The following is a 16,352-nucleotide window of genomic DNA, read 5'->3' as shown; positions in this document are numbered from 1 at the left end:
GGGTGTCCCGGGCAGCAGCCAATCACAGCGCGGCCCGTGACACACGGCAACAAGGGGGCGGGCTTAAAAAAAGAGTCAGAAACGCCCACGATTCACGTTCTGACCGTGAAAAAGTAATTGACAACGATGTCTTCCAATAGCTAGCCTCCATTTATGGAGCTAGCCAATGGAAGAAGGGGAGTGTTCAAGTCCCCATACTGTAAACAAAAGCTTTCGCCCTGGGCGTAACACATGCTTCGCAGGTGCTACGGCCAGGTCGAAACCTAAAAAACCTAAATGTGACGTTAACATGGGGGGGGGTTATAATGGTAACAGCTGATTCCTGCTCACCCTTCACCAATGAAAAAGTTTTGCAAGAGACATGTTTCCCTGTGTTAGGTAACATGTTGCAACCTTTGGACACTTGTCCAAAAACGTTTACTGGTGAGGACATACAAATGGTAGGATGAGGGTTTTACTATTTGAGTCTAGAGATAGGCATGCAATGTGTAAATTGTATGTCGCTGTCGCTGGACCCTCAATCTTAGGGTGGGGCGATCAAAGAGAATAAAAGATCATTCTTGACCCTAATAGTCCGGATCCGGTGTTGGTAGTGCAGGAATATGACACATTGGAACAAAGAATCTTGGAGAAATACCCTAGGGTGTTTTCACATTCTATAGAGAACATAAAAGGATGCCAGCTTAAATATTTTTGGGAACAAAATGCTGTTCCCCAGGTACATAGAGTGAGGAGTCTACCTTTAGCTTCGAAAGAAAAGGTCAAACAGGAAATAGAAAAACTTTATTCTGAGGGTGGATTAGAGAGAGTGTGCCTGGGGATGACATTGAACAGTACAGTGTAGCAGCTGTTGGAGAAGGGACAGTGGCTATTTCAGCTGAGGAATGGCAAGAAGCGTATGCGGAGGATTCCGTTTTGCGAGAGGTGTAGATCAGAATTTCAGATGGGTGGCCTACAAAAAATAGTGTGGCTAGTAATTTAAAAACTTTTTGGGAAGTAATGCATGAATTATCTATAGATAATGACTTTGTGTCGAGGAATGCCAGAATTGTTCCATTAACAATATTATGAGCTAAAGTTGTGGATTCATGCCATGATGGGCATCTGGGTATTGCATAAACCAAAAAGCTGAATACAAGAATTATATTGGTGACCAGGTATGGAGATGGCCATAGAAATAATTGTGAGGGATTGTGTAGCTTGTATAAATTCCGACAAGACTCAAGTCACCACTTTGGTTCCCATCAGTGCCCTTTGAATGCCTTGGGAAAAATAGGAATAGATATAACAGGACCAATTACCGATGGTGATACACTGAAGTACATTATTGTTGTAGTCGACCATTTTTCAAAATGGCCAGAGGTGGAAGTGGTGAATGGTATTGGCGCTGGAGCAGTCATCAGAAATTTGCATAACATTTTTTGGAAGGAAGTTCCACCAAAATCAGTTGTGACTGACTATGGCGTAAAATTAATGTCAGAGGCTTTTAAGAACTTTTTGAGACGCAATGGAATCAGGCACTGTACCACTTCATCATATCAACCTGCAGGGAATGGTTTAGTGGAAAGTTTTAACAGAGTGGTTAAGGGCACAATTCAGTTAGCTAAGAACAACAACCTGAATTGGGAGGTAGAATTGTTTCGTACGATTTGGGCATTCAGGATAGCGCTGTGAATCACCACAGGTCATTCACCATTTGAATTGATGAGAGGAAGGATTGCATTTTCAAAAGACTACATTGGTTGGATGCCTAAGACCAAGAGGTAACATGGCACCCTGAAATGGTATTGGATAAGGGGAACAAGGCGAAACAGGTGTACAAGTCATATTATGACAGGAGGCATGGGTGCAAGCAGGTGGATTTACAGGTAGGTGATGTGCTGAAAGTAAAAAGACTGAAAGGCGCCTGTCTTTAACCCCAGAACTCTGTCTTATGCTGACTGAAACATCTACCTCTAAATATCTTGTACCCCCTTCTTCACCCCGGGCTGCTGTGCCCCCACCTCCCTTAAGCCAGGAAACCTAACCTGCACCAGACACCCATAAGGAGGGCCCTACTGTCATCCTGCCGAAGAATGGGAAGCGTAAACAGGCAAGTGGGGGGCACTGAAGAGTAAGAAAGCTAAAGGGGGCATAGCAATTAGCACACAATCCGCGGATATTTCCAAAGCCTCCAGAGTCTATCCTGTTAATGTCCAAACAGACTCATCTTGTCCATCTGGAGCAGAGAATATGATAAGTGACCTCTTGGCTCAATTTAGAGAAATTGTGACGGCTGGAGTTACCCCCCTACTAGATGGCCTACCCAAACTTGAAGCACTGGGGGATCAGAGGCAAGCACACAGGGGGAACAATTCAACCCATCCTACGATGAGGAGCTTTGATTTTAGTTGCCAGGCAGATATTTTAGGCCCAAATACCATAGACAGGCTAGGGACTCAAAAGAGGCAGGATTCCACCAGTTCATATGGCTCCAGACAGCCAAATAACCTTGCCAGTAACATCAACTAATCCCCTGGCTTGACTATGCACAGGGACTCTGACTGTGAGGCTAGGAAAGAGAAAACACCATCCACTGGCCAGAGCCTAGTTAAAATAGTGTCGCACAAACAGGGCCCACTGAGAGTAGGGAATGGATTGGGGGTGAATGAACAACGGGCAGTTTAGAATTAATACCCCAGCCCAATTTAAATTTGCCTCCTGCATCATCCCCTTACGTGGTCACCTTAACAGGTGTCCCTGCACTTTAAAGAGTCCAGTGGTAATCGTATCTGGAACTTAGGAACAAATGCCTGTTTTGGATGTCAAAGCATAGACAATTCCCTTATGATAAGGCAGGAGAAGTCATAATGGTTCGCAAAGTGGCCTGGGTAGGAAACAGCCCAAGACAAAGCAAGGAGACTGTGTAGTCATACATTTTAAAAACCCTCAGACTGTATGTTGGATAGTAAGCCAGACCTATAGCCCCCCAGAGCGTCACACAGAGATTCACGCACTATCACTAGATCAATATTAGTACCTCTTCAGACTCTGATAGATGGCCATTTAACCATCAGAACAACGGACGTACACATCCCACCTTCAGACCCCTACTTTTCAATATACTTGTAAGGAATCGATACAAGGCCCTTGAGGAAGTGGATTGACATGCAGAGAAATCAGGGGAGAGCTGCAGGGACCCATGTAGAACTCTGGGAGCTTGGGCATGCCGAATCAAGTCGGCCTTCTGGCATTGCGTTAGGGACAAACACACTGGCCTTTGACACACTAATTCAATTGGTAAATGGTTATACATCTAGGACAGAGGTAGAGTCGGTCGATCAGCCATCCTCACTATCTGCCAGAATTTCAAAACTCAATGCTACGGCGTCAAAACAACTCGCTTGCTCACTTGACACCCTCCTCTTGCCCTCCTGGGGTCAACCAAACCCTTGATTTCTATGCTCCTGAGGTTTCTACTGCCACACAGAACCAGGCAAGGTTCTTAAAGATCCTATCCTGAAATTTTGCCGGCCTCAAGAGCAAATTGTCTTGCCCTGAATGGGGGGTTTTCGTGGATCATTTTGAAATCTGTTTGTTCCATGAAACATGGGTGCAGGAAAATTCTTTTAGGATGGGGTTTGCGTCATTTGCTATTCCAGCAACCTCGGGTGGCAGGGGCAGACCGTCAGGGGGCCTATTCATCTGGATTGGCTCACACTGGGGCTGTACAGCCAAGCAGGTGGACTCTCAGTCCAGTGATAATTTATGCGTTGTACTTTCGCCCTGTGAACATGTGTAAGGAATCCCTGACCTTCGAGCAATTGAATTCCTTTATTCCCTCTGTCCCCCTAATACAGGCCTGATAGCGGGGGGAGATTTTAACTGCCAGTTTGAGCCCCTACCAGATATAATTCCCACTGAGGGGGATGTTCAATGGCTAATTCCAGAACCGCAAATACCAGCAATCAAAGCTTGGTCCCCGTTGGCAATTCAGATTAATACACTTACACTAATGCACTCTTTGAGAGCATGCAATGGCCGCACATCTTCAGACACTCCTGGAAATCTAACATTCAATAAAATAGGACAAGCATCTCTCCTGGATTATATCTTAGTGGAGACTAGGCTGTGGCACAGAGTTCTTGACTTTGCAGTTCTCCCAAGGCATGACAGTGATCATAATGCCTTATTTCTAACACTGAATTTGATGGAACTGGGAACTGCTCCGACTTCTAGTACATCTGTCAACAATAATTGAATACTTTCCAATAATAGAAGAAGAGTCAAATGGGGAGCAATTCATCAGTCGCCAGGAAAGCTGTCTGTATTATATGCAGGAGTCATCCTGGTATTAGTAGAATTGGGAGAAGTGGTTGCAGTGGCAGCAAATTTAGTTCCTGTAGAGAAAGTTGGAGCCCTACACGCGGACCTGGTCTCTAAACTAGCTGAGGTATTCCATCCAAAAATGCATGCTAAACAGGAATAAAAGGGCCACTCGCTCATAGTATGATGGTAGTTGCAGGATGGCAAAGCGGGTTTTACTGGAGGCCATTAAAGCCAAGGATAAGCCACTAATAAAACAAATGAGGGCGCTGTACAAAGAGACTACTAAAATAGCAAAGGAGTTGTGGGAATTGGACAGATGGGATGCTCTGAAAAGTGCTCTGGCCAACAAAGATTTGAAAGAGTCCTGGTGTATTCCTAGTTCAGGAAGCTGGGAGGGCAAGTCAGCATTAGAACCCAATATATCAGCAGAAGCTTGGGAAGTACACTTTAAGGCCTTATATGACACAAAGAAAGACCCTGCCATCCACAACATTGCAACCACGATAGGGGAAAGTGCTGTCCATGAAGAAGCCTCGGAATTTACCCTCCCTGAAGTTGTAAATGCAATAAACAAACTTCCCCTTGGCAGAGCACCTGGATTGTTCAAGATTCCAGGGGATCTCTACCGAGACGAACTGGAAATCTGGGACTCCATCTGTGGGTTTTATTCAACACCATTATGAAGGGTATGCAGATCCCTGAAAGCTGGGATGGGGCAGAAATAGTCGCAGTTTTCAAAAAAGGTTCGCCACTTCTGCCGGCAAACTACAGACCAATCAGTCTGATTGATGTCTCACAAAAAACTTTTGCACGGGTAGTCTTAGACTGCCTGCAGGGGTGTATAGAAGACCATGGCATCCTAAGCCCCTACCAAGCCGGATTCAGGAAGAATATCTCCACTGTTGACCAAATAATTAGACTCTAACTAATGTTTTGGAAAACAGTGAGACTAGAGGGTGGCAGTCTTAATTTGATCTTGGTGGACCTGAAGACGGCTTTTGATTGGTCCCGAGAATAAAGATGTGGCGGATGCTTATAGATATGGGGATTCCCCTATACCTCCTGAACATACTTCCATGAGGGGAATTTTGCGCAGGTTAGGTGTGAGAAAGGAGATGACCTGACCCCCCTGTTTTCCTGTTGAAAGTGGAGTAAGACAGGGATATGTTCTTGATCCCACCCTGTTTTGCCTCTTTGTCAATGGATTGGTTTCCCAACTCACGGAGGTTAAAGACAATGATGCCCCAAAATTGGCATGTACCAGGGTTCCTGCAATGATGTTTGCAGATGACACTCTTCTACTGTCACAATCCCGGATGGGCATACAGGGTGTTCTGAACAGCTTTGCCACTTTTTGTAACAACAGGGGGTTGGAGATCAACATACTTGTCTTTAACCCCACTAAGACAACTCGTCCCAACCCCAGCCTGGAGGGCATTGTGCTGGAAAGGGTGTCATTGTTCGCCTATTTAGGGGTAACCCTGACAGAAAACATGGAGCGGGCCCACAAATAGCCAAAGCCAAGCTCCAGCTAGCACAGACCACCGGAGGAATTGTGAAATTATTGAGAAACTCATCCTCTAAACCTGCTAGGCCTATAGTAGAGACCTATAAGGTGCAGGCCAGGACTGCGGCAATGTATGGGGCGGTATTTTGGGGGCATTCTTGCTCTGGATCAATCAGCAATGTAGAAATTAATTTTATGAGGCAGATATTGGGCCGGCCCTCTACTACTTCTCTCATTCCCTTGTGGTTGGACTTGGGAATCAGACCCATTGGGGAAGAGCCTGGCATCAGACCCCTAACTTATTGGTGCAGATTATGGGTTACCCCGGAACTGGCAATTTATAGAGCAGAATTAAAGAGATATTGAGTCTCCCTGAAGCTGCATAATTCCCTGGCTTGCACATATAAAGGAAGAATGCAATAGGCTGGGTAAACCTACATTGTGGAGCGACCCAGAGGAAGCATGTTCTGTAACCTCACGTATAGAAGTGGTAAAAGCCTATTGATTGAGCAAGCTAGCCCCTGTATATGGGTGTTCGTCTACAGGTCAGATGGTGCTCCAATTCTTGCTCATGAAAGATGACTATAGAATAGAATCCTTTTTGGATGACATCCAGTCATTTCTTGCAAGGAAACTTTATGTCCGGTTTCGACTGGCCACCCTGCGTCTCTGTGTATTAACATGTAAATGGTCAAGTCTCACTAAGCGTGAGTGCCCAGTCAGAGCTTCATGTCTTTTTCTTTTGCCCTGCTTTTAAACCAGCAAGGAAGCGATGGCTTCTCCAAATCTGTAGGAACATAAGATTTGTACACTGCGCTGAGGCATTTAGAGTCTTGAAGTCTGATGCTTGCAAACCCATTATGTTTGCCGTTTCACGATTTTTGTTTCAATGTGGCGAAGGCACAGGACCTTTGTTAAATTGTTAGCCCAGCCGTAAGTGGCATATCAGTTTTAACTTTTCTTGGTTCTGAATTCTCTTTTATTGTTTGAATCCTAAGAAGAAACAAGTTTGTATTTCTTTTTAAACATATAAACTCCTTTATAGTATGACTGATGTAATTTTAATTGTACTATGAATGTATGACTATCCATAAGATTCTTAACACTAGTTATAATGAATTAACTGTATTCGCACTGATCTTTTTGGAATCTCATACATAGTGTTGCATCTATTAGCTATTGTCTTTCGCACAGTATATCCTTTGCACATGCATTTTGTTGAGCTCATTGGATTTGGATCTGTGTCAGTATTGAATTCTAGGGCTGGATGTAATTTAATCTTTTTAATCTTTTAATGGACTGAATTTGTTTCTGTATATATTTATGGTAGTAAAAGACCGAAATAAAGTTTTTCTGACTGACTGACTGGAATTGTTTTGTACGATTTGGGCATTCAGCATAGCGCTGTGAATCACCACAGTACTAAATAACAAAATGATTGCCAGTATTGTGAATTCTATTTTATCTTAATGGCCATCCACTAATTGAAACAAAACAAGAAGTGAGGTAGACTACTATTTCCGTCTACCTATCTTATGGTTGGAAAATTGGTCGACCAATTTTCCAGCCATAAGATAGTCTGTACTTTGGACTGAAAGATTAAAATTCGATAATTTGTTTTTGATTCTAGTTTGTATGGCATTGTAAAAAGAATGATGTAAAAAAGGTCCGATTTATGTAAATATATGGTCTGTTTTTCTGTGGTGAATGTATGGAGTGGGTGTGACTGAAAGTGAGACAAATCTGATTTTGGAGTGCCCGTGAGTGTATTGTACATTTATGTAAATTGTATATTAGATGTTTTTTTATGTTGCAATTTTGAAAAAAAATGAAAAAGGAACAAAATTGGATGAAAAATGTGATTTTGAATAAATAATAATCTCAATTTGATTGATTCAGACGGAAATAGTAGTCTACCTCACTTCTTGTTTTGTGTCAATTAGTGGATGGCCATTAAGATAAAATAGAATTCACAGTACTGGCAATCATTTTGTTATTTAGTTCGTTCAGGCTTTGCCTTGCTGTTGGGAGCCTAAACCCAGTGGTGTTGCTTGTGAATCACCACAGGTCATTCACCATTTGAATTTATGAGAGGAAGGATTGCATTTTCGAAAGACAAGATTGGTTGAATGCCTAAGACCAAGAGGTAACATGGGACCCAGACATTGTATGGGATAAGGAGAACAAGGCGAAACAGGTGTACAAGTCATAATATGACGGGAGGCATGGGTTCAAGCAGGTGGATTTACAGGTGGGTAATGTGGTGAAATGAAAAAGAACTAGAATTTTAAGAAGTGGACAGAGCAGATATTCATAACGACATAGGGTGGAGAAGGTGTTCTGTAAGGCTGCACTTTTAAGTAATGGGAAAGTAAAACACATGAGTTCCTTGTCTTGTGTAGTAAGGGGAAAGTCCTGGATGGTGGAGGTAAATTCGATTGGTTATGTGAAGAAGAGGAAGGGGAAAATAGTGAGAAGAGTGTGTGTACACCCTTTGCCATTGAGGGTGAGTTTGCAGGTTCACCAGAAGTTAATGATGGTGGAAGTGCAGCACCTTCTGTTGCGAACCAAAGGGTTGCGAGGGTAAAACTAGTAAGAAACCAACCAAATTGAATGATTACATGTGTGATTAAAGAATTGATGTCCTTTATCCTTAATTGTAATGTTTTGAGATCAGATAATTGATTATTATGTTTTACTATTCATTTTTTTATTTAATTGTATAAAAAAGGGAAGATGTGTAGTGATGGCATAGGGTCAACGGGTCATTGGAAAGTGTGGGGTCATCAGGAGGATGGTTGGAAGAGCGGATGCGTGGAGACGGGAGTCCTACACCGATCTCCGCTTGTTGTGCCAGGATTATTCAATAAAACGTACTTCTTCCAGCAACTGAGTTTCTAAACATAACACAGCCATCTTGGAGCCTATGTGCGTGATAGCATCCCATTGAAATGCATTGTAGTGAATGGCAGGTTTCGAGGGTCACAAAAAAGAGAACGTATAAAGGGTGATAACAGATTTTAATTATTAAATCATTTGTTGATAGTACCATACTAATTTTAGGAATTATGGTGTGCTCTAAGGTGATTTTACGCTATGAAAATCCTTCTGATTTCATGAATCATGTTTGAGAGAAAACAGTTTTCTCATTATTTTCCCATAGAGGTTATGGAAAGTGCTCCAGAAGCTAAAATGAGACCGTATTTTCAGTAAATTGACATTGTCTTTCTGAGCCCTAAGAAAATGATGTCTGACATTCTCAGTAAAGTGTACTTCCAACAGAAGCAGTATGTTAGTTGATTCCCTTGTGTCCTACTGCAGCCTCACAGAGTGTTCTAAAACCAACTAGTACTAACAGTCTTACCTATAAGAAAAATATGGCACACCTGAAGGCATCTTCATTGAATCAAACTGGTAAAACGTAAAACATTTAACTTAGAAAGGAACAAATTCAAGGGGTTCATTTTGTCATATAAATTATGGTTAGTGCTGTAGAAAAAAATGAGGACAAATGTTAAGTGAGTTCTCAAATATCTTTCTCTTCTATTTAATTAAAACATTCTGACATGCAGACTGAAACATGCACTTTAAACACCAGCAGCAGACTGCCAGTTAACTCTTTGTTGATCAGCAGCTTTACTACAGTGTTCAAAGAGCAGCTCGAGTGCTAACATTCTGAATCTATGCCAAAGGAACATCTGAACACCATCTTGATGGAATCAAAGTGGAAAGCTGAATGTGGTTTCTACTGAGGATTTTGCAGTAAATGAGGAAATTAGGGAGCTTCATAACAAATAAGACTCCCAGCATGGCCACAAGAGAAAAAAGTGCTCACATGAAGCACACATATCACCCAAATGTAGCCCAAGTACAGTTCAATGACAGAAGCGTGAAAAACCCTTTAATGTTTTTGGTTTTTTGCAGTTTTATATAGGGCAGACTTGACCTAAAGGTATTGGAGTGCTTTACATGACAATCAGGTACATTACACAAGTACACATTCATTTTGGTTTTAGGCTTGAGTATATTAAGTGATTTTCCCAGAATCACAGGATGACAAGCTGATGCAGAAACTCAAACCTAGTTCCCCAGTTGCAAAGTCTGCAGCTGTGGCCGTAACACCACACCCTCTCCCTAAGTGTAACATATAATCAAGTGATCAACTGGATAAAAAACATAAAGATAGCAAATCATTTAAAAGTGCTTTGCTGCTATTTGAGAACTCTGAAAATATGTCCTCATTTTAGTTTTTTAGAGTACTAATCATAATTTCTATTTGAATAAGTCCCTCAGATTTTTATAATTTTTATAGGAACTGTTTTTATATATACCTGCTTTACCCAGACAAGTCTCCTGCCACACAATCGGCTTCCCCCACATCGCTGACCCAGAGACACTGACGCGTGCATTTTGGGAGTTGAATTCCGTCCATTCAAGCGGCAATCAACAGGTGAGCTTGTTTAGCTTGGGGGAGGAGCGTCCAGACCAGTATTTTGGGAGCGGCAATATCAGGACATTGTGCTGAGGCTGAACACGCAATCAAGGGCGCTGAAGAAGGTCTACACCGAAATGCATTCGCGAAACATTGCTGTTATCTGCTGATTAAAGCTGGCTTTTTCCCTGGATTTCCCTCTGGCCTCTGTCCTTTCTTGCGTGGATGGGAGTGTTTGCTATGTATTATGCTCCAGCCAGAGGAGCATTCCAGATGGCCCTGCTGCATAAGCGACCTGGACATTAACTGGCACATCCGCGCTGTTTACAGTCGCGTCTTCTGCTCGGGGTACCGAGAGATCCAGAGTCCGCCTTCGAGTTCAGGAAAGCATGGGTATTCTACCTCCGCTGGGCGCTGTGGTCTACGGCTGTCCCTGCCTACATTGCCGACTTGGATTCTATGGCAGCAGCGGCACGAGGGACCCAGGGAGAGGCTTGTGGACATCGGTGTGTTTCGTTGTACAGCCCCACCACCTACCTGCTTTACCCGGACAAGTCTCCTGCCACACAATTGGCTTCCCCCACATCGCCGACCCAGAGACACTGACGCGTGCATTCTGGGAGATGAAGTCCGTCCATTCAAGTGGCAATCAACAGGTGAGCTCTTTGAGCTTGGGGGAGGAGCGTCCAGACCAGTATTTTGGGAGCGGCAGTATCAGGACATTGTGCTGAGGCTGAACACGCAATCAAGGGCGCTGAAGAAGGTCTACGCCGAAATGCTTTCGCCAAACATTGCTGTTATCTGCTGATTAAAGCTGGCTTTTTCCCTGGATTTCCCTCTAGCCTCTGTCCTTTCTTGTGTGGATGGGAGTGTTTCCTATGTATTATGCTCCAGCCAGAGGAGCATTCCAGATGGCCCTGCTGCACAAGCGACCTGGACATTAACTGGCACATCCGCGCTGTTTACAGTCGCGTCTTCTGCTCAGGGTACCTAGAGATCCAGAGTCCGCCTTCGAGTTCAGGAAAGCATGGGCGGAGAGAGGTATTCTACCTCCGCTGGGCGCTGTGGTCTACGGCTGTCCCTTCCTACATTGCCGACTTGGATTCTAGGGCAGCAGCGGTACGAGGGACCCAGGGAGAGGCTTGTGGACATCGGTGTATTTCGTTGTACAGCCCCACCACCTACCTGCTTTACCCGGACAAGTCTCCTGCCACACAATCGGCTTCCCCCACATCGCCGACCCAGAGACACTGACGCGTGCATTCTGGGAGTTGAAGCCCGTCCATTCAAGCGGCAATCAACAGGGGAGCTTGTTGAACTTGGGGGAGGAGCGTCCAGACCAGTATTTTGGGAGCGGCAATATCAGGACATTGTGCTGAGGCTGAACACGCAATCAAGGGCGCTGAAGAAGGTCTACACCGAAATGCATTCGCAAAACATTGCTGTTATCTGCTGATTAAAGCTGGCTTTTTCCCTGGATTTCCCTCTGGCCTCTGTCCTTTCTTGCGTGGATGGGAGTGTTTGCTATGTATTATGCTCCAGCCAGAGGAGCATTCCAGATGGCCCTGCTGCATAAGCGACCTGGACATTAACTGGCACATCCGCGCTGTTTACAGTCGCGTCTTCTGCTCGGGGTACCGAGAGATCCAGAGTCCGCCTTCGAGTTCAGGAAAGCATGGGTATTCTACCTCCGCTGGGCGCTGTGGTCTACGGCTGTCCCTGCCTACATTGCCGACTTGGATTCTAGGGCAGCAGCGGTACGAGGGACCCAGGGAGAGGCTTGTGGACATCGGTGTGTTTTGTTGTACAGCCCCACCACCTACCTGCTTTACCCGGACAAGTCTCCTGCCACACAATCGGCTTCCCCCACATCGCCGACCCAGAGACACTGACGCGTGCATTCTGGAAGATGAAGTCCGTCCATTCAAGTGGCAATCAACAGGTGAGCTCTTTGAGCTTGGGGGAGGAGCGTCCAGACCAGTATTTTGGGAGCGGCAGTATCAGGACATTGTGCTGAGGCTGAACACGCAATCAAGGGCGCTGAAGAAGGTCTACGCCGAAATGCTTTCGCCAAACATTGCTGTTATCTGCTGATTAAAGCTGGCTTTTTCCCTGGATTTCCCTCTGGCCTCTGTCCTTTCTTGTGTGGATGGGAGTGTTTCCTATGTATTATGCTCCAGCCAGAGGAGCATTCCAGATGGCCCTGCTGCACAAGCGACCTGGACATTAACTGGCACATCCGCGCTGTTTACAGTCGCGTCTTCTGCTCAGGGTACCTAGAGATCCAGAGTCCGCCTTCGAGTTCAGGAAAGCATGGGCGGAGAGAGGTATTCTACCTCCGCTGGGCGCTGTGGTCTACGGCTGTCCCTTCCTACATTGCGGACTTGGATTCTAGGGCAGCAGCGGTACGAGGGACCCAGGGAGAGGCTTGTGGACATCGGTGTATTTCGTTGTACAGCCCCACCACCTACCTGCTTTACCCGGACAAGTCTCCTGCCACACAATCGGCTTCCCCCACATCGCCGACCCAGAGACACTGACGCGTGCATTCTGGGAGTTGAAGCCCGTCCATTCAAGCGGCAATCAACAGGGGAGCTTGTTGAACTTGGGGGAGGAGCGTCCAGACCAGTATTTTGGGAGCGGCAGTATCAGGACATTATGCTGAGGCTGAACACGCAATCAAGGGCGCTGAAGAAGGTCTACGCCGAAATGCATTCGCCAAACATTGCTGTTATCTGCTGATTAAAGCTGGCTTTTTCCCTGGATTTCCCTCTGGCCTCTGTCCTTTCTTGCGTGGATGGGAGTGTTTGCTATGTATTATGCTTCAGCCAGAGGAGTATTCCAGATGGCCCTGCTGCACAAGCGACCTGGACATTAACTGGCACATCCGCGCTGTTTACAGTCGCGTCTTCTGCTCAGGGTACCTAGAGATCCAGAGTCCGCCTTCGAGTTCAGGAAAGCATGGGCGGAGAGAGGTATTCTACCTCCGCTGGGCGCTGTGGTCTACGGCTGTCCCTTCCTACATTGCCAACTTGGATTCTAGGGCAGCAGCGGTACGAGGGACCCAGGGAGAGTCTTGTGGACATCGGTGTATTTCGTTGTACAGCCCCACCACCTACCTGCTTTACCCGGACAAGTCTCCTGCCACACAATCGGCTTCCCCCACATCGCCGACCCAGAGACACTGACGCGTGCATTCTGGGAGTTGAAGCCCGTCCATTCAAGCGGCAATCAACAGGGGAGCTTGTTGAACTTGGGGGAGGAGCGTCCAGACCAGTATTTTGGGAGCGGCAGTATCAGGACATTATGCTGAGGCTGAACACGCAATCAAGGGCGCTGAAGAAGGTCTACGCCGAAATGCATTTGCCAAACATTGCTGTTATCTGCTGATTAAAGCTGGCTTTTTCCCTGGATTTCCCTCTGGCCTCTGTCCTTTCTTGCGTGGATGGGAGTGTTTGCTATGTATTATGCTTCAGCCAGAGGAGTATTCCAGATGGCCCTGCTGCACAAGCGACCTGGACATTAACTGGCACATCCGCGCTGTTTACAGTCGCGTCTTCTGCTCGGGGTACCGAGAGATCCAGATTCCGCCTTCGAGTTCAGGAAAGCATGGGCGGAGTGAGGTATTCTACCTCCGCTGGGCGCTGTGGTCTACGGCTGTCCCTGCCTACATTGACGACTTGGATTCTAGGGCAGCAGCGGTACAAGGGACCCAGGGAGAGGCTTGTGGACATCGGTGAATTTCGTTGTACAGCCCCACCACCTACCTGCTTTACCCGGACAAGTCTCCTGCCACACAATTGGCTTCCCCCACATCGCCGACCCAGATACACTGACGCGTGCATTCTGGGAGTTGAAGTCCGTCCATTCAAGCGGCAATCAACAGGTGAGCTCATTGAGCTTGGGGGAGGAGCGTCCAGACCAGTATTTTGGGAGCTGCAGTATCAGGACATTGTGCTGAGGCTGAACACTCAATCAAGGGCAATGAAGAAGGTCTACGCCAAAATGCATTCGCCAAACATTGCTGTTATCTGCTGATTAAAGCTGGCTTTTTCCCTGGATTTCCCTCCGGCCTCTGTCCTTTCTTGCGTGAATGGGAGTGTTTGATATATATATATATATATATATACATATATATATGTCCGAAAGGGCTCCCAGCAAACATCCACGCCGGAACCACACAAAGAGGCTCGCACTCCAGGGTCTGTGTTTTAGATATTTTTAATGGCGACGCATTTCGACCAAACGGTCTTCTTCCAAAGCCAACCATGAGTAAACAAAATCACCATTTTATGCACAAAGTGTTTCACACATTAAAGAAAATAGAGGTAGGACTGCTCCATTACTTGGAACTACATTTTAAGGAAACTACCATGGAGGTAGAAGACAGACTCTGCCAGAACGGTCTCAAAGCATAAAATCAAGTTAATGATGACAGTTTGTTAAACATATATAGGGTACAGATTAAATGGTATAAATTAAAACACTATATTGTTGATGGTAATTTTGCACAATATTGTGTGCGACAAAATATGGGCTACTTATATGCCCAAAAAAACACAGTTCATTTTTCACTGCACATAACAAACTTGTCATTTCAAAAATGCTTATAAACCTTTTCTAGACCGTTTGAAGCTATTATAGTTTCATTTGGTTTGCATAGTACTGTAAACCATACCCTCACGGCCAAGTGGCCTAATTCACAACAACGTTGAAAGTTTGATAAATCACGGCCAAGTGGCCAAATAATAATGTCGTGAGTACTTCAAATAGGTAGTCTAGGTTGTTCATAACAAATCAAGCAGCCGAACCTACTCTCTATCTAAGGTAAGACCGGGAAATACCCCTTTATATATAACGGGAGTTCCCAACGTTATATAGAAATCATTTCAAACCAACTAAAAAATAAACAAAATTAAAGGGTGAGGAACTGAAATACTTCTTTCAGCCCTGTGAGCTTAAAAAGTGAACCCTGTGTTGTCTGAAAGCTTACCTAGCCAGGTATAACAAGGACAAGCACAATGGTGTGAATGTGAAAAATTAATAAAATCAATGGTATTAGCACCGATACCCTCATTCGGATAGGGGACATATCATTACACATGATAGATTGTATCATAGTATAAAACCAGACATTTCAGACAGATTGGGCCAAGTAAGGTAACTCAGAACCCATTTGAGGTATAAGGGTACAGATGTCATATACTCACCTGTGTCAGAGAGAGCCCTCTCTGAGCAGGTTAGTGAGGGAAGGGGGGGACAAACACAGACACCAACGAAGGGGGATCTGGGTAACAAAGGGGGTAAGACACAGTTAGAACTGGTGCAGGGTAAAGGCAGATCTTACGGCTCAACATAGGGTCTTAGCCAATATGCACATACAGTTCTTCATCTTCGTTCAGACCAAAGGGGTTCATCGAATCCAGGCGAATGATATAGCGGGATTCCAGGACACGTAGTTGTTTGAGACGGTTACCCCCTCTGGGGTTTGCTGGGACCCTGTCGATGCCAAAAAAGGGAAAATTGGTTAACATCACTGTTGTGAACACGAAGCCAATGTCTTGCAGTTGCATAGGACAAATCAACATTTTTGATAGCATGCATGTGCTCAAGGATCCTCTTTTTTATAGGGAAGATGGTACTGCCTACATAGAGCTTAGAGCATGGACACATAATTACATAAACACAGTGATCGGTGTTACAGTTCATGAATTTGCTTATACTCTCAGTTTTTCCCGTAGGGAGTACATAGGACTTCACATTTCGGCTGGTTGCACAGGCTTTACATTTGCCACATTTATAGAACCCTTTTTGCTCTTTGAGCCAGTGTTTCGTTTTTATTGGGCTCTCAAAGTTACTCCTGACAAGCATGTCATGTAGAGAACGTGCCTTCCTGTAGCTAACCTGTGGTGAACTGTTGATCAGTTTCCCAACGGTCGGATCACTTTTCACTATGTGCCAATGTATACGTATATATATATTTACTGAAAAAAACATAGGTTTTAGGCCTTATATAGTTAGGAATTAGCATTTAAAAACCTTGAAAATTCACTGAAAAAACCATAGGTTTCAGGCCCTATATAGTTAGGAATTAACATATAAAAA

The sequence above is a fragment of the Lissotriton vulgaris genome, chromosome 10, assembly GCF_964263255.1.
Source record: "Lissotriton vulgaris chromosome 10, aLisVul1.2, whole genome shotgun sequence".
Taxonomy (NCBI): domain Eukaryota; kingdom Metazoa; phylum Chordata; class Amphibia; order Caudata; family Salamandridae; genus Lissotriton; species Lissotriton vulgaris.
This window is presented reverse-complemented; position numbering follows the sequence as displayed.